A 25,208-nucleotide genomic window follows, 5' to 3' on the forward strand; every position below is an offset into this window, starting at 1 on the left:
AGCAAAGAAGTGCAGACTGACAGGAGCCCGATGTAGATCGCTCCTGAGAGACACAGCCAGAATACAGCAAATACAGAGGCGAATGCCAGCAGCAAACCACTGAACTGAGAATAGAACCCCCGTTGAAGGAATCAGAGAAAGAACTGGAAGAGCTTGAAGGGGCTCGAGACCCCATTTGAAAAACAATGCCAAGCAACTAGAGCTTCCAGGGACTAAGCCACTACCTAAAGACTATAAGTGGACTGACCCTGGACTCTGACCTCATAGGTAGCAATGAATATCCTAGTAAGAGCACCAGTGGAAGGGGAATCCCTGGATCCTGCTAAGACTGAACCCCCAGTGAACTAGACTGTTGGGGGAGGGCGGCAATGGGGGGAGGGTTGGGAGGGGAACACCCATAAGGAAGGGGAAGGGGGGAGGGGGATGTTTGCCCGGAAACCGGGAAAGGGAATAACACTCGAAATGTATGTAAGAAATACTCAAGTTAATAAAAAAAAAAAAAAGAAAGAAAGAAAGAAAGAAAAAAAATACTGAGCCATTTCTTTCATGTACCACTGGAAGTCTCAAAAGGCAATGACTTATTCTGTTTCCATACATGTTACAATGTGAGAACTGTGCTCATTCTCCTTGTGTCTCCTTATTTATAAAACGGTCCTAAGTAAATAGGAAGACATAAGGAGGAAAGCTAAGATATCCCTAAGAATAGGAAATATAAAAGGTTTTTGCTACTGGACTGGGGACAGGTTGGTTTGGGAACAGGAGTGATCTAGGATTGGGGCAGGGAGAGATAAAGATGCTTTGGATTGTGGAGAATTTAGGGGATGAGGTAGAAACCTAATGAAATGGAAACTCCATGGAATTTCTGAGCGCACCCTTAACAAAGCCTTCTAGTAGTAGGAAACATGGAACCAGAACTGGACATCTTCTATAACTAGGAATGTTCTCAAATGGAAGAGCTGGGACATCATCCCAGTCACAAAACCTTCAACAGTTGGTTCTGTCTACAGAGTATTCTGGGACCAGGGCCTAGCATAATCAACATCAGAGAGATCAGAGAGAATTCATCTAGCAACTCATGGGAACAGATACAGAAGTCCACAGCCAAACATTGGGTAGATCTTCGAGAGTCTGAGAAGGAGGTAGAGGAAGGATTGGAGAAACCAGGGGAGTCAGAGACACCACAAGAATATGGCCCATGAAATCAATGACCAGGACTCATAGAGATTCACAGGGATGATGGAACAGATAAGGTTTGATCTAGCTCCACTTCATATATGTTATGGCTTGGTGTTCTTGTGGAATTTCCTACATTGGGAACTGTGACTGATTCTTACTCTTTGCCTGATTGTGTTATCTTATTCCTTCTAACTTTTTGCTTTGTCCAGACCTGATAAGATGGTTTGAGCCTGATCTTATTGTAGTTTGTTTTGCTGTATTTGATTGCTGTCCATGGGAGGACTGTTCTGGCCTAAGGGGAGCTGAAGGTAGAGGGATGAATCTTGGGGGATGATGGGAGGTCAGGGTGAGAGACTGGGAGAAGGAGAAAAAGGAAATACGTATCTTGCAATGGCAAAGGTAAGGTTCATCATAAACATTTTTGTAGTGGATCAAATGAATGCCCAATTCCCTGAACACTGCAAAGAGATCTGTCATCAACATATTAATTAAGACAAAAAAGAAATTCCAATTATTTGGTATAAAGGTCAAATAAAGGTCTCAAAATGGATCCTAATTGCTTAATTCTATACCCTTTGATCAGAACATTTCAATCCTCATCTGAGAAGTTTCTTCTTGCCGTAAATAGTGATGGACAGAAATCCTCAAACTCAAGGTGCAAAGAATAAGGGAAGTTAGAGTGTATAGCCCTAAATACAATACATAGAAAACCCCTTCCTCTAAGGATTAGGGATGTTTACCAAAGCTGGGGGAAAAGATTGTAAGAGCCAGGAGTAATAGATGAATTAAATGATATAGTAGTTTTGGACATGACAGAGACAATTCACATAAGAACTTAGGAAATTTGAAAGCATGTATAACACCAGCACAGTTTTATACAAAACAAACTTCCACCATGGTTTTAGGGATTATGGGCAAAAAATTACTCTGCCAGCTGAAGGACTACTGGCATTTAATATTCGCTGGGAAAAGAAAAGGCAGTTTTCCTTAGTGACAGAATCATTATAGTTCAAGTACACTCCAAAATGGCCCTACTCTAAAGAGTAGCTGAATGACAGAAACAGAAAACCATAAAGTTGGGTGGGTGGGAAATCAAAGGTGGAGAGGTTGGTTATGGGAGAATCAGAGGTAAATATGGTTAAAATACATTATTTAAACTCTCATGGGATTAATGAGTAATATACGTAAATACCTGTGCTCATATACACTTCTTTTTAGCGCACCCAACAACATAGTTAATATCTCAAGGAGGAATCATCTAAGAATTGGGATGTGTTCTAAGTGTAATTAATCAGCAAATAGAAACAGAGAGGAGCAGAGGAGAGAGGAGAAAACAAGAGGGGGGAAGAAGAGGAGAGAGGAAGGAAGAATAAAACAAAACAAAGAAAATGACAAAGAAGAGGGGTTAAAAAAACAAGAGTGTTTAAGATAAAAGCATAGAAGAAATCTTCTCTGAGTAGTTACAAGAAATAAAACCTTCTATTGTTTTTAATTTAGACTCCCCTCTTCCTCCCTTTCCTCAACTTCCTCCTTCTCCCCCACTTCCCCCTCCTCCCCCTCTTCCCCTTCCTCCCCTTCTTTCCCCTCCTTTACCTCTCTCCTCCTCCTTTTGCTTCTTCTTTCTATTTGGGCAAACAAAATAGTTTGGAATAATTTGTTATGGTATGCAGAATAAACTAAAATACTGCCCATGGTAGAATTTTGTAAGGACATAATATGCCAGAAAACAAACTTAAATTGGCAAGATATAAAAGGAAAGCTTAAACTAGCTATTGTTGTGAAAACTATTTAGATTATCTTGTTATCGCTTTACCTTTCAAACTCCTTAATGTATATTTCAAACTCACCATATCAACCATAGTATTCAACACAACTTTTTATAATCATTTCTTCTTTTATTACTCCATGCTCTCATGTCTCCATTTGCAAAAGTAAGTGTGTTATGTGGCTCTGTTTTAAACTTATTATGGAACCACTGAAGCTAGTTCTTTTAGTTCTACCTTTGAAATACTGTTAAATGCCACCAATTCATTACATCTCCACTTTTGGTACCTACATCCAAGCTGCTGTCTTTCCCCACTTTCTTGCTGACCTCATTCTTTCCAATCTTGTTTCCTTTCCATGTTTAAAACCAATAAACAAAAGGCCATTTCTAGTATCTACTGCAAAAATCATACCATATATAAACTAAGAACCTTTACATTGAATTGTTTCTTCCCAAGTATGCAAGTGAATCCTAAGAGTATCTCAGATACTTACCTTGTCTGTTTAATTAGTTAACCTGTGGTCTACTCAAGAAAGAAGACTTTTACCTAGCTGGTCTTAAGCTCATCTTTATCTACCCCTTTCCTATTACTAAGAGAGGGAAAGATACAGAGTGTCACACAGCAAGAAAGGGGCAGAATGCCAGGTGCTGATGATGCAAAAAGGGAATGTTATGAAACAGAGGTCACAACTAGGAGCTAGGCACCACCAATGAAAGACTTCCTTCTTAGCATCAGAGACAGAGTGTGACCACAGTTTTGCTTATATGTGATTCTGAATAGCTGAATTTCAGAACTATGTAAGAATAAACTTGCATTATTTTAGTGTACTCAGTTTAAGGCATTTTGTGATGGTGCCCGTAAGAAATGATGAAAGCATGTCACCTTGTATGAAAACCAAGAATATTTCAGCAGTTTGCTTGATTAATTGTAGCTTAATTACTATCATGTTCATAATCTCAATATTTCTTTATTATTTTGCCTTTCTACTCTATTCACTTTGAATTTATGATGCTCTTCTAATATTCTATACGTGTTGTTGCCTAAGGAAATTGGCATTTTTCATTGTAGGAACACTGATTCCGCAAATGTCTAAACTCATTATTGACATTATTATGCAATTTTGGAACATTACTCATTCATCAATATCTCTAGTAGATGTCCTCTACCTATCATGGTCATATTCAAACTATATTTCTTAAAATTATTTACTCCAATTTCTGACTCTTTCTGTGGAATTTTACATATATTTTTATGAACTGACAATTTTTCTATCTTTATCACTACTATTTCTGCAGAACTTGCAATAGAATCTGACAAATTTAAGTATGAGAGACATTTATTACATACTGTAAATGTAAAAATGCAGGCTTATTCAAGGTACTTTGAACAACTGAATAGGGCTATGGTTGAGTTTTCACTTTCCTAGCACAGTATAAAGAATTGAATGTCACATAAAATTAGTGTAGTGATCCATTGTAGATGTTATGTCAAATGTTCAGAATTTATTCCATACGTGAGTACTTGCTAAATTGTCTGCCGTGAATTGTGTTAGTTGTTTTAGTGAGAAACCATCTATGCACATCTATTCATAAAAGATATAAAAGATAAGAGAAGCATCATGTAGGAACCAGCTAATATACTGTCCTTCTCGGTTCACTGTCCTCTGTTTAACAACTGCAGGTCACCTAGGGTTTCTGATGAGCATGGGGTGAAAACATTACTCTAAGCAAAAGAGAAAATGTAGGAGATTTAAGCCAGATACTTGCATGTCCAGGATTACACTTTACTAATTGTCAGATTAACAGCAAAAAAGGAGAACTAGAACCTTGCAACTCAGACAGAAGGGTCAGTCAGCTGGGAAAAATTTACCATTGATTCAAACATCTAAGACAAAGCTCAAAAGATGAAGAAGAGAAGAAGAAAGAGGAGGAGGAAATCTATCCAATAAGAGATAAGGTCACTATTATTTGATTGATTAAGTAAGAATATTGAATAGGGTGGAAAAAAAACAAGAAGCTGTTTTGTCTCTAGGAGGAATGAGAGACAATACAGAAGAGAAATAAAAATTAAATAAATTCAACTTGCCATACATGTTTGACACCAACAACAATGTACCAAAGCCCATAGTTACATCATTTTGATCCTTAGATTTAAAAATTATATTATTTGGGACTAATTCTTTGAAAGTAAATACATGTGCAATAAGTATGAGTTGGTTCTTGTAAGAATGGTTCATAGAGACAGGAAGGAAACAGTAGTGGACATTTTAAAACCTAGACACAGAGTCCTTAAGCAAAAGCTTGGTGAGACAAAGAAGCATGGGAACAAGAGCTCACAGCTCAGTCTGTTCTCTTGTGCCTGTCCTGTGGTAATGAACGTCAAATATATATACTTTGCTTATTTTCTACGACCAACAACCGCTAATTTGTATCAGTAAAGAGTGCTGGAAAGCAGAGATAGGCATAAGTCATTTTACCTTTTAGAGGTTTCTGCATCTGACCACTGCACCAACTGGACCTTCTCCTCTCTTGAAGTACACAAAACTTCCTGGTGAATGTCCCTCACAGATCCCAGGAGGTGATAACCCACAGTGCCAGAATTCTCTGCCAGAACTGACCTTAGACAAATTTATATAGTGTTTCTTATAGACTCCTTTCTATGAACAGCTTTTCTGATCCCAGAAAGAATGAGTGTCTGCAAGGCCAACCAATACAAGAGCAATTTGTCCACATCCTTTGAGTCAGTTATACTGAAGGATTAAAAATTTAATAAAAAGCCGCCTAGCTACCCAAAAAGAAGAAGTAGGGGCCTAGCTACTCAAAAAGAAGAAGTATAGAGTCTGTGAGAACATGAACTTTTCACCCATCCCTTGCTGTACAATGGTTCCCGGAACATTCTTGCATGAAAAGTTTCCTGGAACAGCCACAATGACCCATAGCCTCCGGCCACAATGTTCCAATGGCCCTGTAAAATGTCACTACCCCCTAATCACAATGTCACAAAGTCCTGGGTGTGTTACCTAGTGTTACACATGACTAGCATATGACCTAACTGTATGGGCAGTCTATGGTTTTGGAATTTCCCTCCTCCCTCCCTCCTGATCCCCCTGGTTTGTGGTTTTTTCCTTTATAAGCTCTGTGAAAATTCAGGTCGGGGTCGAACTCCTCTACTCCCTGTGTGGTGTATGAGTCTCGACCCCAGCATGCTGGCCTGAGCTCTCGTTTCATCTCGCTTGCAATAAAGCTTCCTCGTGTGATTGCAGCAAGTTGGTGTCTGTGTCCTACTGGGTGCGCGTCTTTCCCGAGACTTGAGTGGGGGGCTCCCTTCGGGGGTCTTTCATTTGGGGGCTCGTCCGGGATCTGCGCGACCACCCAGGGGTCCTAGACCCACTTGGAGGTAAGATTCTCTGTTTTATCTCAGCGCTGTGTCTGTGTCCGTGTCTATGTTCTGTCTGGGAATCTGGTGCGATCGCTGTTTCGGTTTTGCGGACGCTCAGTGAGACCGCGCTCCAGGAAGGAGAGCGGAGTGGATAGGGATAGACGTGTCCAGGTATCCACCGTCCGTTCGCCCTGGGAGACGTCCCAGGAGGACACAAGGGGGGACCAGGGACGCCTGGTGAACCCCATCTGATAGGTCCAGAGGAGACTTTACTCCTTGACGACCGGTTTGTTAGGCAAAGTCTGCGACCTGCCGATCAGTTTCAGTGCCTCTGGTCGACACGAAGTCGACGTCGGTTTTGTTTTCTTTTTTCTCTTTTGTTTGTGCTCGTGTGTGTGGTGTGTGTTGTCGAGCTCGACATGGGACAGAAAGTAACGACTCCTTTGACTTTGACTCTGGATCACTGGACTGAAGTAAGGACTAGAGCTCACAATTTTTCAGTAGATGTTAAGAAGGGACCCTGGCAGACTTTTTGTTCATCTGAATGGCCAACCTTTAAGGTAGGATGGCCACCAGAGGGAGCCTTTAACCTGTCTCTTGTTCTCGCTGTTAAGCGCATTGTCTTTCAGGAAGTAGGAGGACATCCCGACCAGATCCCGTATATCATCGTCTGGCAGGACCTAGTCCAGGATCCCCCACCTTGGGTTAAGCCCTGGATCACGGGGTCTGGAGTGACAGTGGCGGTTGCGGCAGCTAAACCTAAGCAGACCCAACCGTTGGCAGACCCTTCGGAACCTCCAAAGATCTACCCTGAGATCGAGGACCCTTTGTGGACGGAGCCACAGCCCCCCCCCCTTATCCTCTGCCGCGACCATCTGCACCCCCGGCCCCGGCACCTGCCGAGAGGGACGGGGTGGGGGGGCCTGCGGCGGGGACACGGAGCCGGAGAGGCCGCAGCCCAGAAGGGGATTTCACTGTTGCCCTGCCCCTCCGTGCCTATGTTGGTGGCCCCCCGCCAGGCCCCGATGAACTTGTCCCTTTGCAGTACTGGCCTTTCTCTTCAGCTGATCTATACAACTGGAAAACTAATCACCCTTCTTTTTCAGAAAATCCCTCGGGCTTGACTGGGCTTCTTGAGTCCCTTATGTTTTCCCATCAGCCCACTTGGGATGATTGCCAGCAACTCCTGCAGGCCCTCTTCACCACAGAGGAGAAGGAGAGGATCCTGTTGGAAGCCAGAAAGAATGTCCCCGGACCAGATGGGACCCCCACTAATCTCCCCAATCTTATAGATGAAACCTTCCCCTTGACCCGCCCAGCCTGGGACTTCAACACTGCGGAAGGTAGGGAGCGTCTCACAGTATACCGCCGGACTCTAGTGGCGGGGCTCAAAGGGGCCGCTCGGCGACCCACTAATTTGGCTAAGGTAAGAGAAGTTCTTCAGGGACCAGCAGAGCCGCCCTCTGTTTTCTTAGAGCGATTGATGGAAGCCTATAGGAGATATACACCGTTTGACCCCTCCTCGGAGGGACAGCAAGCGGCTGTAGCCATGGCTTTCATTGGGCAGTCTGCCTCGGACATTAAAAGAAAGCTGCAGAGGTTAGAGGGGCTCCAGGACTACACTTTGCGAGATCTAGTAAAAGAAGCAGAGAAGGTGTATCATAAGAGGGAAACAGAGGAAGAGAAACAAGAAAGAGAGAAGAAAGAGGCAGAAGAGAGAGAGAACCGGCGTGATCGCCGGCAGGAGAGGAACTTAACTAAGATTTTGGCCGCAGTAGTAGGTGACAGAAGGACAGAGAAGGGACAGTCAGGGTACCTGGGCAACGGAGCAAGAAGACCTCCGGGAGGAAAGAGACTGCAGCTCGAAAATGATCAATGTGCATACTGCAAAGAAAAAGGACATTGGGCCAGAAACTGTCCTAAAAAGAAACAAAGAGGACCCAAGGTACTGGCCTTTGAGGAGAACTAGGGAAGTCGGGGCTCGACTCCCCTCCCCGAGCCTAGGGTAACTCTTTCTGTGGAGGGGACTCCTGTTGATTTCTTGGTAGACACAGGAGCAGAACATTCAGTTTTGACCAAGCCACTGGGACAATTGGGGCAAAAGAAGACTATGGTAATGGGAGCCACTGGTAGTAAACTTTACCCCTGGACCACTAAACGAATCTTAGATATAGGGAAAAGCCAAGTGACTCATTCTTTTCTTGTGATTCCTGAATGCCCCATGCCCCTACTGGGAAGAGACTTATTAACCAAACTTAAGGCTCAAGTACAGTTCACCTCAAAAGGGCCAAAAGTAACCTGGGAAGAGGCCCTTGTTGCATGTTTGGTTTTAAGTTTAGAAGAAGAATACCGCTTCCATGAGCAGAATCCCAAACACTTATTAGCCCCCGAGTGGCTGTCTGCTTTTTCTGAAGTCTGGGCGGAACAGGCAGGGATGGGGTTAGCCAAGCAAGTACCACCAGTAGTAGTAGAATTAAAAGCCGATGCCTCTCCAGTCTCAGTCAAACAATACCCTATGAGTAGGGAAGCTAAAGAAGGCATCCGGCCACATATTCAGAGACTGTTACAACTGGGGATTCTAGTGCCTTGCCAATCCCCTTGGAACACTCCTCTCCTGCCTGTGCGCAAGCCTGGGACTAATGATTATCGACCAGTACAGGATTTAAGAGAAGTTAACAAAAGGGTACAGGACATCCACCCTACGGTTCCAAATCCTTACAATTTACTAAGTTCCCTACCACCAGAGCGGACTTGGTACACTGTCTTAGACTTAAAGGATGCCTTTTTCTGCCTTCGGTTGCATCCCAACAGCCAGCCACTATTTGCTTTTGAGTGGAGAGATCCAGAAGGAGGACACACTGGCCAGCTGACCTGGACACGGCTGCCCCAAGGGTTCAAAAATTCTCCTACTCTCTTTGATGAGGCGCTCCATCGAGACCTTGCGCCTTTCAGGGCACAAAACCCCCAGATTTCTCTCTTGCAGTACGTAGACGACCTACTGCTTGCTGCTTCAACCCAAGAACTGTGTCGTGAGGGGACCAAAAAGCTCCTAAATGAATTGGGTGAGTTGGGGTACCGGGTGTCTGCTAAAAAAGCTCAGCTGTGTCGCACTGAGGTGACCTACCTAGGATACACTCTCCGAGAAGGAAAGCGGTGGCTCACCGAAGCTCGAAAGAAAACTGTGATGCAGATCCCGACCCCCACCACTCCGCGACAAGTACGTGAGTTTCTGGGGACGGCGGGCTTTTGTAGACTCTGGATACCGGGGTTCGCAACACTGGCAGCCCCTTTGTACCCTCTTACAAAAGAAAAGGTCCCATTCACCTGGACCGAGGAGCACCAAAGAACCTTTGAGGACATAAAAGCTGCACTACTGGCAGCCCCTGCTCTGGCCTTGCCAGATTTGACTAAGCCTTTCACCTTATATGTTGATGAACGGGCTGGAGTAGCCCGCGGGGTCTTAACTCAGGCTCTAGGGCCCTGGAAACGCCCGGTAGCCTACTTGTCAAAAAGGTTAGACCCGGTCGCCAGCGGATGGCCCTCCTGCCTAAAAGCCATTGCTGCCGTGGCCTTACTTGTTAAAGATGCTGACAAGCTTACCCTAGGTCAGCATGTGACTGTCATTGCTCCCCATGCTCTGGAGAGTATCGTGCGGCAGCCCCCGGACCGGTGGATGACTAACGCCCGGATGACCCACTATCAGAGCCTGTTACTGAATGAACGAGTGATTTTCGCCCCACCTGCCATTCTTAATCCTGCTACTCTTCTCCCTGAGATACATAACTCCACCCCAATACATCAATGTGTCGATATCTTGGCGGAAGAAACCGGAACAAGAAAGGACCTGACTGATCGACCATGGCCAGGTGTGCCTGCTTGGTATACAGATGGTAGCAGTTTTGTGGTGGAAGGAAAAAGGAGAGCGGGAGCGGCAGTGGTGGATGGAAAACAGGTAATCTGGGCAAGTAGTCTTCCAGAAGGAACTTCAGCTCAAAAAGCCGAACTCGTGGCTTTGACTCAGGCCTTGCGATTAGCAGAAGGTAAGGCCATTAACATTTATACCGACAGCCGGTATGCCTTTGCTACAGCCCATATACATGGAGCCATCTACAAGCAAAGGGGGCTACTCACTTCGGCGGGAAGAGACATCAAAAACAAAGAAGAGATTTTAGCCCTTTTAGAGGCAGTACATTTGCCAAAGAAGGTGGCCATTATTCACTGTCCAGGTCACCAAAAAGGAGAAGATCCTATAACAAAAGGAAACCAAATGGCGGACCTCGTAGCAAAACAGGTGGCCCAGCAGGTAACAATATTAGCAGAAAAGAGTCAGACTCCAGTAAAAACTCCAGTTACTGATGACTCTAACTACATTTATTCAGCCAATGACTTTAAAATACTAGAAAATATGGTTTACAGAAAACAAGCTCAAGAATTCAGCTTTGATGGGGTAGCGCGGACTATGGATGGGCTAGTGATCCTGCCAACAAAAGAAGGAATAAGTTATGTTCAGAGATTGCACCAGTTGACTCATTTAGGGGCAGATAAACTAAAACAACTTGTCAAAGCTTCTAAATACCATGTGTTAAATTTAAATTCAACAATTAGGCAGGTGGTTGATTCTTGCCAGGCCTCTACACTTACTAACGCCGCTAAGCCCTATCAAGAGCCTGGAAAAAGAAGACGAGGAGACCGACCAGGATTCCACTGGGAAGTGGATTTTACCGAAATAAAGCCAGGAAAATATGGTAATAAATATCTATTAGTCTTTGTTGATACCTTTTCAGGATGGGTGGAGGCTTTCCCCACAAAATCCGAAACTGCTCAGGTGGTGGCCAAGAAGATTCTTGAAGAAATCTTACCCCGGTTTGGGGTACCCAAGGTAATCGGCTCGGATAATGGGCCAGCTTTTGTTGCCCAGGTAAGTCAGGGAGTGGCCTCGCAACTGGGGACAGATTGGAAATTACATTGTGCATATAGACCCCAGAGTTCAGGACAGGTAGAAAGAATGAATAGAACTCTAAAAGAGACCCTAACTAAATTAGCCATTGAGACCGGTGGTAAAGACTGGGTGACTCTCCTTCCCTTTGCGCTTCTTAGGGTCCGAAACACACCCGGACGTTTCGGCCTCACTCCTTATGAGATTCTCCATGGGGGACCGCCCCCCTTGACTGAGTCCAGCGGGATATTGGATCCCAGTGCCGACTCTTCCTCATCCTCTGCTTTGTTTACTCATCTAAAGGCTCTGGAAGTCATCAGAACACAGATCTGGGACCAGATAAAAGAAGCCTACGCACCGGGAACTTCAGAGGTGCCCCACAGGTTCCAGGTTGGAGATTCGGTCTTAGTCAGACGACATCGAGCTGGCACCTTGGAGCCTCGGTGGAAAGGACCATATCTGGTGTTGCTGACCACCCCCACGGCAGTAAAGGTGGATGGGATCGCTGCTTGGATACACGCTTCCCACGTCAAGAAGACACCCAGCCAAAATGAAGACAACAACTGGATGGTGGCAACTACTGATAATCCTCTTAAGCTTCGCCTGTGCCGCAGAAGTGAAGAGCCAAGATGCAGGAATATGGCCAGGAAACATAGGAGCTGCGAATCCTCCAGCTAGGAAACCTGCGCCTCCGAAACCCACGCCTCCGAAACCAAAGCCAGCGAAACCGGAAATCATCCAGACTGCTGCCGCCGCAAAAGCCGCCGCTACTACTGCTGTCGCTGCTACTGCTGATGCAAACCGAGACCACGCTACTACTCGTGTTCTCAACGCCAAGACCACCAGGCCTGACCGTGAGCACCCTCCAGATGATTCAGTTAAGACTGCTCCTCACTTAGGTCAGGTTTACCTACCAAAATACAACCCACATCAGCCTTTAATTCTAACCTGGCAGGTTCTTGGTCCTGCTCTGGATCAGGTTTTATTCACCACTTCCAAAGTAGCACCGCCAGGGACATGGTGGCCTGACCTAGCTTTCTGCCTCAAACAGATTATCCCCACTTCTATTCCCCCTAATCAAGTAAGAAGCTATGGGTTTTACTGCTGCCCAGAGCATAATAAGCAGACTATATGTGGGGGACCAGCCTCACATTATTGTGCTAAATGGAGTTGTGTTTCTTCCAATGACGGTGATTGGAAATGGGACAGCGAATATACTCATGACAGGGCTACCTTTTCTTTTGAAAACTCTGGGCCAGGGAGGTATGTCATAATGGAACCATATAAAAGGTTTGACTGTCGCTCTGCTGATTTAGATAGAATTCGGATCAAATTTACAGACACTGGTAAAAATTATGATACCCAAACATGGATGAGGGGCATGAGATGGGGGGTAGTTTTTAATAACTATAATAACAAGCCTGGATCGTCAGTCATGGTTCGCTTGAGCCTCAGTAGCCCCCCAGCCCAACCTGTAGGTCCTAATGTCCTGGCTAAAGAACCTCCCTCCACTTCAAATACTCCCATACCCCCGGACACTGAAAATCGTCTGTTTAGCTTAATACAAGGGGCATTCCTGGTCCTGAATCGTACCAATCCTAACGTTACTCAGTCTTGTTGGTTGTGCTATGCCTCTAGCCCCCCATATTATGAAGGTATTGCTCAGACCAGGGGTTACAACAAAACAACAGACTCCTCTCAATGCCCCTGGGGGGAAAACAGAAAGTTAACTCTAACAGCAGTCTCAGGAAGTGGACTTTGTTTAGGCCAGGTACCTCATGATAAACAGCACCTTTGTAATCAAACACAAACCGTCCAGCCTACGGAAGGTAATCAGTATCTAGTACCCCCCCTAGACACAGCATGGGCCTGCAACACTGGTCTCACTCCTTGTGTATCAACTTCTGTTTTCAATACTTCCAAAGATTACTGTATTTTGGTTCAACTCGTTCCTAGACTCCTATATCATGATGATAGCTCTTTTGTAGATGAGTTTGATCACCGAGGTCGTTGGAAGAGAGAGCCTATCACCTTGACCTTTGCAGTACTCATGGGACTGGGGATAGCGGCTGGAGTTGGTACGGGTGCCGCTGCATTAATTCAGACCCCCCAATATTATGAAGAATTACGGGCAGCTATGGATACTGACCTTAGATCCATAGAACAATCTATAACTAAACTAGAAGAGTCTTTAACCTCCCTGTCTGAAGTGGTACTACAGAACAGAAGGGGACTAGATTTATTATTCCTCAAGGAAGGAGGACTCTGTGCTGCTCTAAAAGAAGAATGTTGTTTTTATGTTGATCATTCTGGAGTAATCAGGGATTCGATGGCTAAACTTAGAGAACGCTTAGATATACGGAAAAAAGAAAGAGAAGACAGACAGGGGTGGTTTGAAAGTTGGTTTAATAAGTCCCCATGGTTAACCACTCTCCTCTCTACTTTAGTTGGGCCCATTATAATCCTCATGCTTCTACTTACTTTCGGGCCATGTATACTCAATAGGCTGGTGACATTTATAAAAGAAAGAATAAGTGCTGTTCAGGTACTGGTCCTGCGACAACAGTACCAAGAGTTACAATGGGATGAACAATGGCTCTAAGATTAGAGCCGATCAAAAAGAAGAAGTGGGGAATGAAGGATTAAAAATTTAATAAAAAGCCGCCTAGCTACCCAAAAAGAAGAAGTAGGGGCCTAGCTACTCAAAAAGAAGAAGTATAGAGTCTGTGAGAACATGAACTTTTCACCCCTCCCTTGCTGTACAATGGTTCCCGGAACATTCTTGCATGAAAAGTTTCCTGGAACAGCCACAATGACCCATAGCCTCCGGCCACAATGTTCCAATGGCCCTGTAAAATGTCACTACCCCCTAATCACAATGTCACAAAGTCCTGGGTGTGTTACCTAGTGTTACACATGACTAGCATATGACCTAACTGTATGGGCAGTCTATGGTTTTGGAATTTCCCTCCTCCCTCCCTCCTGATCCCCCTGGTTTGTGGTTTTTTCCTTTATAAGCTCTGTGAAAATTCAGGTCAGGGTCGAACTCCTCTACTCCCTGTGTGGTGTATGAGTCTCGACCCCAGCATGCTGGCCTGAGCTCTCGTTTCATCTCGCTTGCAATAAAGCTTCCTCGTGTGATTGCAGCAAGTTGGTGTCTGTGTCCTACTGGGTGCGCGTCTTTCCCGAGACTTGAGTGGGGGGCTCCCTTCGGGGGTCTTTCAATACCCTCTTCAACAGAGGCTAGGACTCATTTCTGTGACTCTAGTGTAGTATCTCAGTAACAGGATTATAAGTCAGTTTGTTAAATACAAGTATTCATTTATACGTTTTCAATTTCTATAATTTTTGTATCATGACAATCAATACTTCATTACTCCCTTTTGTATTTAAGTCAATACTGTATATCCTCTGTTCAAATTATTGTATGATTTCCATCTTTTACTTTAGCCAACATTGTGTAGGTATCTAGCAAAGTTGAGTAGGGATTAAAGCAGGAGAAAGTAAGTTTTCCCATAGCAAATAAGTATCTCAGTTTATACTGTTGATTAAATGCTTGTTTAGAAAGCATAAGATTCAGCATTATATTATCATCATCATATAAAAATAGCATCACTGACATGCCTGTAAAAAAAGCACTTGGAATATAGAGGCAGGACAATATAGTCAAGATCAGTTGTGTCCACATAAGTACATTTAGGTCATCTTTCACTACTGACACCTTGTCTCCAAAAGCAAAATATAGCAACAACATGATAAATAAAAGTTTTATTTGAGAATATATTTTATTTAAAAATGATATGTCAAAATCATGATTGAATAAAATGAAAGTATTATCTAGTTTCAAGTACTTAACATAGTCTCATCTAAATGGAAAAAGTATAGTATGAGAATATGGGGGAAGAAGTATCTAAGAAAAGTGTATTTGTTTAATACACAGAAGGGAGTATGGAACAAGTACACATATCACATCATGAGAGGAATTGTATACAATATTAATTATGATGTGGAAAAATAGGAACCAATGTACACCTCTGGCAAATGCACTGAACTGTTCTGTGATTCAACATTTCTATTCCTAGATAACAATTTTCAAATCATCAATAGCTATAACATATATAAGTATACATATCAATATATATGTTCAAAAATATATGGCAGCATCAGTCATAATGGGTAAATCTAGAGACATTTTCAACACCCATAAAACTCTGACAGTTCAGAAAGTAATGAAACAGACAGAGGAATAAAATAAATTGATGAAATTAAATTCAATTGAAAGAGGCCGAAAACATAAAAACATTTCTGTGGAAAATAGACTTTCATGGAACAGTATATATTAATAATATTTTCAATAAGAGAGTTAGCAAACATTGATGAAAATTTGAATAGTACTATTATAAGAGGAAAAAGTAAGTGCTTAGTAGAATGCACTGAAAGGCTAGGTGTTAATTTTGATCCACATTGTAGGCCACAGTCCCTAAATATATGTTTGGGTATATTATAATTTATGAAAGTCATATAACTCTTCCCTACATGAATTATAATACACTAGAAAAACAATCCAAATAAAGTTGCCTAATTATGAAGTCATTCTAATGAACTTTTTCTCTAGGAAAATTAAGAAAATTTATTTTAAGCTTCATTAACAGTTTGCAGTACCTGCAAGGTAGCTCAGCAGAGTAGACTACCATAAAACCAAATGATCAAAATTTGATTCCTGTGATCATGTGCTGAAAAGCTCTCAGGCTCTACCTGTGAGCCATGACATTCCCACATTGCCACCCCACATAAATAAAGTTAATAAATAAATGTGATTTTTAGAAAGAAAGTCATTACTATTTATTATAGAAAAAAGAGGCTAGTGAGGTAATCACTCATTGGGTAAAAGTGTTTCTCACACAAGCCTGGCAACATAACTTTGATCCCTAAAACACACATGAAGGTAGAAAGAGAATAAACTCAATCTTGTCCTCTAACCTTTACCCATACACTGCTGCACTCACTTCTCCGTATGCAGAAACATCAATAAAACAAATTATTAAAAACAGTTTTAATAATTATGAGGATGAAAATATTTCCTATGATTGCTATCAATGGTAGCTTCAGTTTCTGAAACACTAAACCATTAGATGTACATTTACATCTACAGTATAACAGGCATGATTCATGAAGGAAGAGAACCAAGAAGAGGTTAGGAGAGATTGGTGAACCTTAACTGTCTCAAGTTTAGAGTTTCCTTTTTACTGTTTCTATAATTTCATTTAGGATGACAACAACTTTAAATCTGATAATTTAACTTTATCATTTGGGACAACATTAATGTCAATTAATATGAGAAGTGAAGTTTCTTTGGTTTCATTTTGAGACAAGCAAAATGAAAAAATTTTGTTAGGAATTGTATCTGTACTATAATTTTGCACAAAATTTCAGACTTGGAAAATTGGGGAAATAGACATTTTTCCCCAAACCTAAGAACTACAGTAACTGGAATTTACATTTGTTGTTTTCCTTTATACAGGAAGAAAAGCAATAGGTCCAACCATAATTTAGACTGTAATTTTTCTTTTACTAAGCCAGTCTTTGTAGATGTGGTTCCTAGGCTGGTACTACTGGAAGGTAGTAAAATATTTATTGGGATGAAGTCTTCTGGAGTGCTCTTGATGCCTCCTTCAAGAGATTTGGCAGGAATTTGACTTTGGGCTAAGACAAGAAAGTATGCTTAAGAAGAATACAGCTGAAGAATGTGTTCTTTGTATCTTGATGGGTCTTGTTAAGACCTTGAATACAGTAATCATGGGACATTTGTTTGTACTTTTGTTTGCCTTAACTACTCTGTCTATGCTTTGTTTGTTCTTTGACTGCTTTGTTTCTGCCTTAGGACTGACCACAGTCTTTGTATGTACCTAGAATGACATAAAAGCAGACTGGAAAAAAAAAACCATATTCAGCCTCAGACCTGACTAGAGTCCTGTTAGAGTGTTTTCTCATCGTCTTTTGCTTTTCAATCATCACTCCTTCCCTCCAGACCCTGTTGACTGAGCTGGCTTGGTCAAGGGCTAGTGCAGATGCTTATTAGTAGCATCAGGAAAGACAACCAATGTCCTCTTGTTTTCAATTCTAGACAATGAAGAAATGTTGCTTCAGCCTGTGCTCTGAGCCAGTGACATTGTACCCCAACAAATGCCAAATGTAGGGGGAACAAAAAGGCTCCATATCCGGGGTATTGGCTGCTTCCTCATAAACACTGGTAAATAGTGAGTGGGTTCACTCAGCCACTGAGACAATTTTCACATAAGGGCCAAACTGAAGCCTGCCTGAGTAATAAGAGATTGGTGACGCAATGACAGCCAATTAGGAACTGCCACTTAACGGACACACTTGCTTGGGACCAATCGGATTCTGGCAGAGTATATTAAGGGTCCTCCCTGAGAATTAATAAAAGGACTTGCTGAAGTATTCTCACATGATCTAGGAATCTAGGGATTGAATTTGTGCCTTTTCACCCATTGCCCCCAAGATAGACATCAGGCAGGACTGAGGACTCAGGCAATAGCCAAAGATTAATGGAATTCGTTAAAACCCTAATTCAAAATAGTCTCTAGAGATGAATTAATTATCCAGTGTTTTGCTACAGTCTTAAAAAGGCACGGTCCATCCAGTATTAAATATGACACTTAAATATGTTTTAAATAACAATATATGAGAGTTTGTTACTATTATACTAAGTGAAACAAATTTGGTCTCAGTGTGACTTTTTCAAAAGAATTGGAAACATGTATTAGTCTCATGAACACTCTTCTTAAATTATGTCCCAATTAAGCACTTCACAACTTTCTAGTGTGTTTGGCACAAGAAAGTAATCTGGAGACTATGAAAAGAGAAATATAGACACCAATGTAGCCACTAAATCTCCACATAAAATCTGTCCTGTCTGAAAGGCTTATATAGTCTCAAAAAGACTAAACTGGCAAGCCTGTAGCCTGCATGGGTCTGCCCAAGGGCCTCTGTGTATATGTACACTAGGTGCTTGGTTTGGTATTTGTACTGGTTGGTTTTATGTGTCAACTTGACACAAACTGAAATTATCGCAGAGAAAGCGTGCCTCGGTTAAGGAAATGCCTCCATGAGACCCAACTCTAAGGCATTTTCTCAACTAGTGATCAAGGGGGAGGACCCCCTTAACTGGTGCCATCCCGAGACTGGTAGTCTTGGCTTCCATAAGAGAGCAAGATGAGCAAGCCAGGGGAAGCAAGCCAGTAAGCAACATCCCTCCATGGCCTCTGTATCAGATCCTGCTTCCCAACCTGCTTGAGTTCCAGTCCTGACATCCTTGGTGATGAACAGTTACATGAAAGTATAAGCCGAATAAACTCTTTCCTCCCCAACTTGCTTCTTAATCATCGTGTTTGCTCAGAAATAGAAACCCTGACTAAGACAGTATTTTTCAGGGATTCCTAAGAATGAGAGTATGTGTGTCTCTGTTTCTTTTGTCTGCTCTTATATATGTGTGCTTCCTATTGGGTTACCTTGTCTAGCCTCAAGATGAGTCTTTTACCTTGTATTATTGTGTCCTGTTTTGTTGTCTTTGGTTCTTGTCTCTTGAAAGACTCCTCTTTTCTGAAGAGGAAATGGAGGAGGCATGGATCTCAGGAAGAGGGGAAGTGGAGAGTGGGAAACTGGGAAGAGTGTAAGGAGGAGAATTATAATCAGATGTATCATAAGAGAGAAGATTCTATTTTCAATTTAAAATTAACAGAAAAATAGTTTCAACTTAAATTGTTACTATTTTACTTAACCAAACTCCACAAAGGAATCATTTTCTTTTTTTTTTTTCCATCTTTATTAACTTGAGTATTTCTTATTTACATTTCAATTGGTATTCCCCTTCCCGGTTTCCAGGCCAACATCCCCCTAATCCCTCTACCTCCCCTTCTATATGGGTGTTCCCCTCCCCATCCTCCCCCCATTTCTACCCTCCCCCCAACAATCATGTTCATTGGGGGTTCAGTCATGGCAGGACCAAGGGCTTCCCCTTCCACTAGTGATCTTACTAGGATATTCATTGCTACCTATGAGGTTGGAGCCCAGGGTCAGTTCCTGGAAACTCTGGTTGGTGGCACTGTTGTTCATATGGGGGTCTTGAGACCCTTCAAGGTCTTCCACCTTTCTCTGATTCCTTCAAAGCGGATCCCATTCTCAATTCAATGGTTTGCTGCTGGCATTCGCCTACTTATTTGCTGTATTCTGGCTGTGTCTCTCAGGAGCGATCTACATCCGGCTCCTGTCGGTCTGCACTTCTTTGCTTCATCTACCTTATCTAATTGGGTGGCTGTATATGTATGGGCCATATGTGGGGCAGGCTCTGAGTGGGTGTTCCTTCTGCCTCTGTTTTAATCTTTGCCTCCCTATTTCCTGCCAAGGGTATTCTTGTTCCCCTTTTAAAGAAGGAGTGAAGCATTCACATTTTGATCATCTGTCTTGAGTTTCACGTGTTCTGTGCATCTAGGGTAATTCAAGCATTTGGGCTAATAGCCACTTATCAATGACTGCATACCATGTGTGTTTTTCTGTGATAGGGTTACCTCACTCAGGATGATATTTTTCCAGTTCCAACCATTTGCCTATGAATTTCATAAAGTCATTGTTTTTGATAGCTGAGTAATATTCCATTGTGTAGATGTACCACATTTTCTGTATCCATTGCTCTGTTGAAGGGCATCTGGGTTCTTTCCAGCTTCTGGATATTATAAATAAGGCTGCTATGGACATAGTGGAGTACGTGTCGTTGTAATATGTTAGGGAATATTTGGGTATATGCCCAAGAGAGGTATAGCTGGGTCCTCAGGTATTTCAATGTCTAATTTTCTGAGGAACCTACAGACTGATTTCCAGAATGGTTGTACCAGTCTACCATCCCAACAACAATAGAGGAGTGTTCTTCTTTCTCCACATCCTCAGCAGTATTTGCTGTCACCTGAGTTTTTGATCTTTGCCATTCTCACTGGTGTGAGGTAAAATCTCAGGGTTGTTTGATTTGCATTTCCTATGACTAAAGACATTGAACATTTCTTTAGGTATTCTCAGCCATTCGGCATTCCTCAGCTGTGAATTCTTTGTTTAGCTCTGAACCCCATTTATCTTTCCATCTTTATTAAATTGAGTATTTCTTATTTACATTTCAATTGTTATTCCACTTCCTGTTTTCCAGCCCAACATCCCTCTAATCCTTCCCCCTCCCCTATTATATGGGTGTTCCCCCCATTACTACTCTCCCCCCAACAATCACCTTCAAGGGAGTTCAGTCTTGGCAGGGCCAAGGGCTTCCCCTTCCACTGGTGCTCTTACTAGGCTATTCATTGCTACCTATGAGGTTGGAGCCCAGGGTCAGTCCATGTATAGTCTTTGGGTAGTGGCTTAGTCCCTGGAAGCTCTGGTTGGTTTGCATTGTTGTTCATAGGGGGCCTCAAGCCCCTTCAAGCTCTTCCATTCCTTTCTCTGATTCTTTCAACAGGGATCCCGTTCTCAGTTCAGTGGTTTGCTGATGGCATTCACCTATGTATTTGCTGTATTCTGGCGGTGTCTCTCAGGAGAGATCTACATCTGATACCTGTTGACCTACAATGCTTTGCTTCATCCATCTTGTCTAATTGGATGGCTGCATATACATGGGCCACATGTGGGGCAGGCTCTGAATGGGTGTTCCTTCTGCCTCTGTTCTAAACTTTGCCTTCCTATTCCCTCCCAAGAGTATTCTTGTTCCCCTTTAAAGAAGGAGTGAATCATCCGCATTTTGATCATCCTTCTTGAGTTTCATGTGCTCTGTGCATCTAGGGTAATTCAAGCATTTGGGCCAACAGCCACTTATCAATGAGTGCATACCATGTGTGTTTTTCTGTGATTGGGTTACCTCACTCAGGATGATATTTTCCAGTTGTATCAAATTGCCTATGAATTTCATAAAGTCATTGTTTTTGATAGCTGAGTAATATTCCATTGTGTAGATGTACCACATTTTCTGTATCCATTGCTCTGTTGAAGGGCATCTGGGTTCTTTCCAGCTTCTGGATATTATAAATAAGGCTGCTATAAACATAGTGGAGCATGTGTCTTTGTTATATGTTGGGGCATCTTTTGGGTATATGCCCAAGAGTGGTGTAGCTGGGTACTCAGGTATTTCAATGTCTAATTTTCTGAGGAACCTACAGACTGATTTCCAGAATGGTTTTACCAGTCTGCAATCCCACTAGCAATGGAGGAGTTTTCCTCTTTCTCCACATCCTCGCCAGCATCTGCTGTCACCTGAGTTTTTGATCTTAGCCATTCTGACTGGTGTGAGGTAAAATCTCAGGGTTGTTTTGATTTGCATTTCCCTATGACTAAAGATGTTGAACATTTCATTAGGTGTTTCTCAGCCATTCGGCATTCCTCACCTGTGAATTTTTGTTTAGCTCTGAACCCCATTTTTAATAGGATTATTTGTCACCCTGAAGTCTAACTTCTTGAATCCTTTGTATATTTTGGATATAAGCCCTTCTATCAGTTGTAGGATTGATAAAGATCTTTTCCCAATCTGTTTGTTGTCATTTTGTCCTAACAACAGTGTCTTTTGCCTTACAGAATCTTTGCAGTTTTATGATATCCCATTTGTCGATTCTTGGTCTTAGAGCATAAGCCATTGGCGTTTTGTTCAGGAAATTTTTCCAGCGCCCATGTGTTCGAGATGCTTCCCCACTTTTTTTTCTATTAGTTTGAGTGTGTCTGGTTTGATGTGGAGGTCTTTGATCCACTTGGACTTAAGCTTTGTACAGGGTGATAAGCATGGATCAATCTGCATTCTTCTACATGCTGACCTCCAGTTGAACCAGCACCATTTGCTGAAAATGCTATCTTTTTTCCATTGGATAGTTTTGGATCCTTTGTCAAAAATCAATTGACCATAGGTGTGTGGGTTCATTTCTGTGTTGTCAATTCTATTCCACTTGTGTATCAGTCTATCTCTGTACCAATACCATGCAGTTTTTATCACTATTGTTCTGTAATACTGCTTGAGTTCAGGGATAGTGATTCCCCCTGAAGTCCTTTTATTGTTGAGGATACTTTTAGCTCTCCTGAGTGTTTGTTATTCCAGATCAATTTGGAAATTTTTCTGTCTAACTCTCTGACGAATTGGATTGGTATTTTGATAGGGATTTCATTGAATCTGTAGATCGCTTTTGACAAAATGGCATTTTTACTATATTAATCCTGGTAGTCCATGAGCATGGGAGATCTTTTCATCTTCTGAGATCTTCAATTTCTTTCTTCAGAGGCTTGAAGTTCTTATTGTACAGATCTTTCACTTACTTGGTTAAAGTCACACCGAGGTATTTTATATTATTTGGTACTATTATGAAGGGTGTCGTTTCCCTAATTGCTTTCTCGGCTTTTTTCTCTTTTGGGTGGAGGAATGCTACTGATTTATTTGAGTTAATTTTATACCCAGCCACTTGCTGAAGGTGTTTATCAGGTTTAATCTTTCTCTGGTGGAACTTTTGGGATCACTTAACAATACTATCATATCATCTGCAAATAGTGATATTTTGACTTCTTCATTTCCAATATGTATCCCTTTGATCTCCTTTTGTTGTCTGGTTGTTCTGGCTAGAACTTCAAGAACTATATTGAATAAGTAGCCAGAGAGTGGGCAGGCTTGTCTAGTTCCTGATTTTAGTGGGATTGCTTCAAGTTTCTCTCCATTTAGTATAATTTTAGTTACTGGTTTGCTGTATACAGCTTTTACTATGTTTAGGAATGGGCCTTGAATTTCTATTCTTTCCAGGACTTTTATCATGAAGGGGTATTGAATTTTGTCAAATGCTTTCTCAGCATATAATGAAATGATCATGTGGTTTTGTTCTTTCAGTTTGTTTATATAATGGATCACGTAGATGGTTTTCCATACATTAAACCATCCCTGCATGCCTGGGATTAGCCTACTTGATCATGGTGGATGATTGTTTTGATGTGCTCTTGGATTCGGTTTGCCAGAATTTTATTGAGTATCTTGCATCGATATTCATAAGGGAAATTGGTCTGAAGTTTGCTTTCTTTGTTGGGTCTTTGTGTGGTGTAGGTATAAGAGTAATTGTGGCTTCATAGAAGGAGTTCAGTAGCACTCTGTCCGTTTCAATTTTGTGGAATAGTTTGGATAGTATTGGTCTGAGGTCTTCTATGATATAATTCTGCACTGAACCCATCTGGACCTGGGCTCTTTTTGGTTGGGAGACCTTTAATGACTGCTTCTATTTCGTTAGGAGTTATGGGGTTGTTTAAATGGTTTTTCTGTTCCTGATTTAACTTTGGTACCTGGTATCTGTCTAGGAAATTGTCCATTTCCTGCAGATTTTCAAGTTTTGTTGAATATAGGCTTTTGTAGTAGGATCTGATGATAATTTCAATTTCCTCTGATTTTGTAGTTATGTCTCCCTTTTCATTTCTGATTTGTTAATTTGGACACACTCTCTGTGTCCTCTTGTTTGTCTGGATAAGGGTTTATCTATGTTGTTGATTTTCTCAAAGAACCAACTTTTGTTTCTGTTGATTCTTTATATAGTCCTTTTAGTTTTTACGTGGTTGATTTCAGCTCTGAGTTTGATTATTTTCTGGCTTCTACTCCTCCTGTGTGTATTTGCTTCTTTTTGTTCTAGAGTTTTTAGGTGTGCTGTCAAGCTGCTGACATATGCTCTCTCCTGTTTCTTTCTGCAGGCACTCAGAGCTATGAGTTTTCCTCTCAGCATAGCTTTCATTGTGTCCCATAAGTTTGGGTATGTTGTACCTTCATTTTCATTAAATTCTAATAAGTCTTTAATTTCTTTCTTTATTTCTTCCTTGAGCGGGTTATCATTGAGTAGAGCATTGTTCAGCTTCCATGTATATGTGGCATTCTTCCCTTATTGTTATTAAAGACCAGCTTTAGCTTGTGGTGCTCTGATAGGACACATGGGATTATTTCTATCTTTCTGTATCTGTTGAGGGCTGTTTTATGACCAATTATACAGTCAATTTTGGAGGAAGTACCATGAGGTGGTGAGAAGAATGTATATCATTTTGCTTTAGTATAGAATGTTCTATAAATATCTGTTAAGTACATTTGTTTCATGACTTCTCTTATTCTGTCTATATCTCTGTTTAATTTTTGTTTCAATGATCTGTCCATTGATGAGAGTGGGTTTGAAATCTCCTACTATTATTGTGTGAGGTGCAATGTGTGCTTTGAGCTTTAGTAAAGTTTCTTTTATGTATGTAGGTACCCTTGTATTTGGAGCATAGATATTTAGGATTGAGAGTTCATCTTGGTGGATTTTTCCTTTGATGAATATGAAGTGTCCTTCCTTATCTTTTTTGATGACTTTTAGTTGAAAATTGATTTTATTTGATATTAGAATCGCTACTCCAGCTTGCTTCTTCCGAGCATTTCCTTGGAAAGTTGTTTTCCAGTCTTTCACTCTGAGGTAGTGTCTGTCTTTGTCTCTGAGGTGTGTTTCCTGTAGGCAGCAGAATGTTGGGTCCTCATTGTGTATCCAGTTTGTTAATCTATGTCTTTTTATTGGGGAGTTGAGTCCACTGATGTTTAGAGATATTAAGTAATAGTGATTGTTGCTTCCTGTTATATTCGTATTTGGATGTGAGATTATGTTTGTGTGCTTTTCTTCTCTTTCTATTGTTGCCAAGATGATTAGTTTCTTGCTTTTTCTAGGGTGTCGCTTGCCTCCTTCTGTTGGGCTTTATCATTTATTATCCTTTGTAGGGCTAGATTTGTAGAAAGGTATTGTGTAAATTTGGTTTTGTCATGGAATATCTTGGTTTCTCCATCTATGTTAATTGAGAGTTTTGCTGGATACAATAACCTGGGCTGGCATTTGTGTTCTCTTAGGGTCTGTATGACATCTGTCCAGGATCCTCTGGCTTTC

General features: G+C 41.8%; 1 pseudogene; it reads left to right on the forward strand.

Moving 5' to 3' along the window:
• The first annotated feature begins 6,352 nt into the window (after nucleotides 1–6,352).
• On the forward strand, nucleotides 6,353–11,952 carry LOC102551754 (uncharacterized; annotated as a pseudogene).
• The last annotated feature ends 13,256 nt before the right edge of the window (nucleotides 11,953–25,208 follow it).

This window comes from Rattus norvegicus, chromosome 7, assembly GCF_036323735.1.
Source record: "Rattus norvegicus strain BN/NHsdMcwi chromosome 7, GRCr8, whole genome shotgun sequence".
Classification (NCBI taxonomy): domain Eukaryota; kingdom Metazoa; phylum Chordata; class Mammalia; order Rodentia; family Muridae; genus Rattus; species Rattus norvegicus.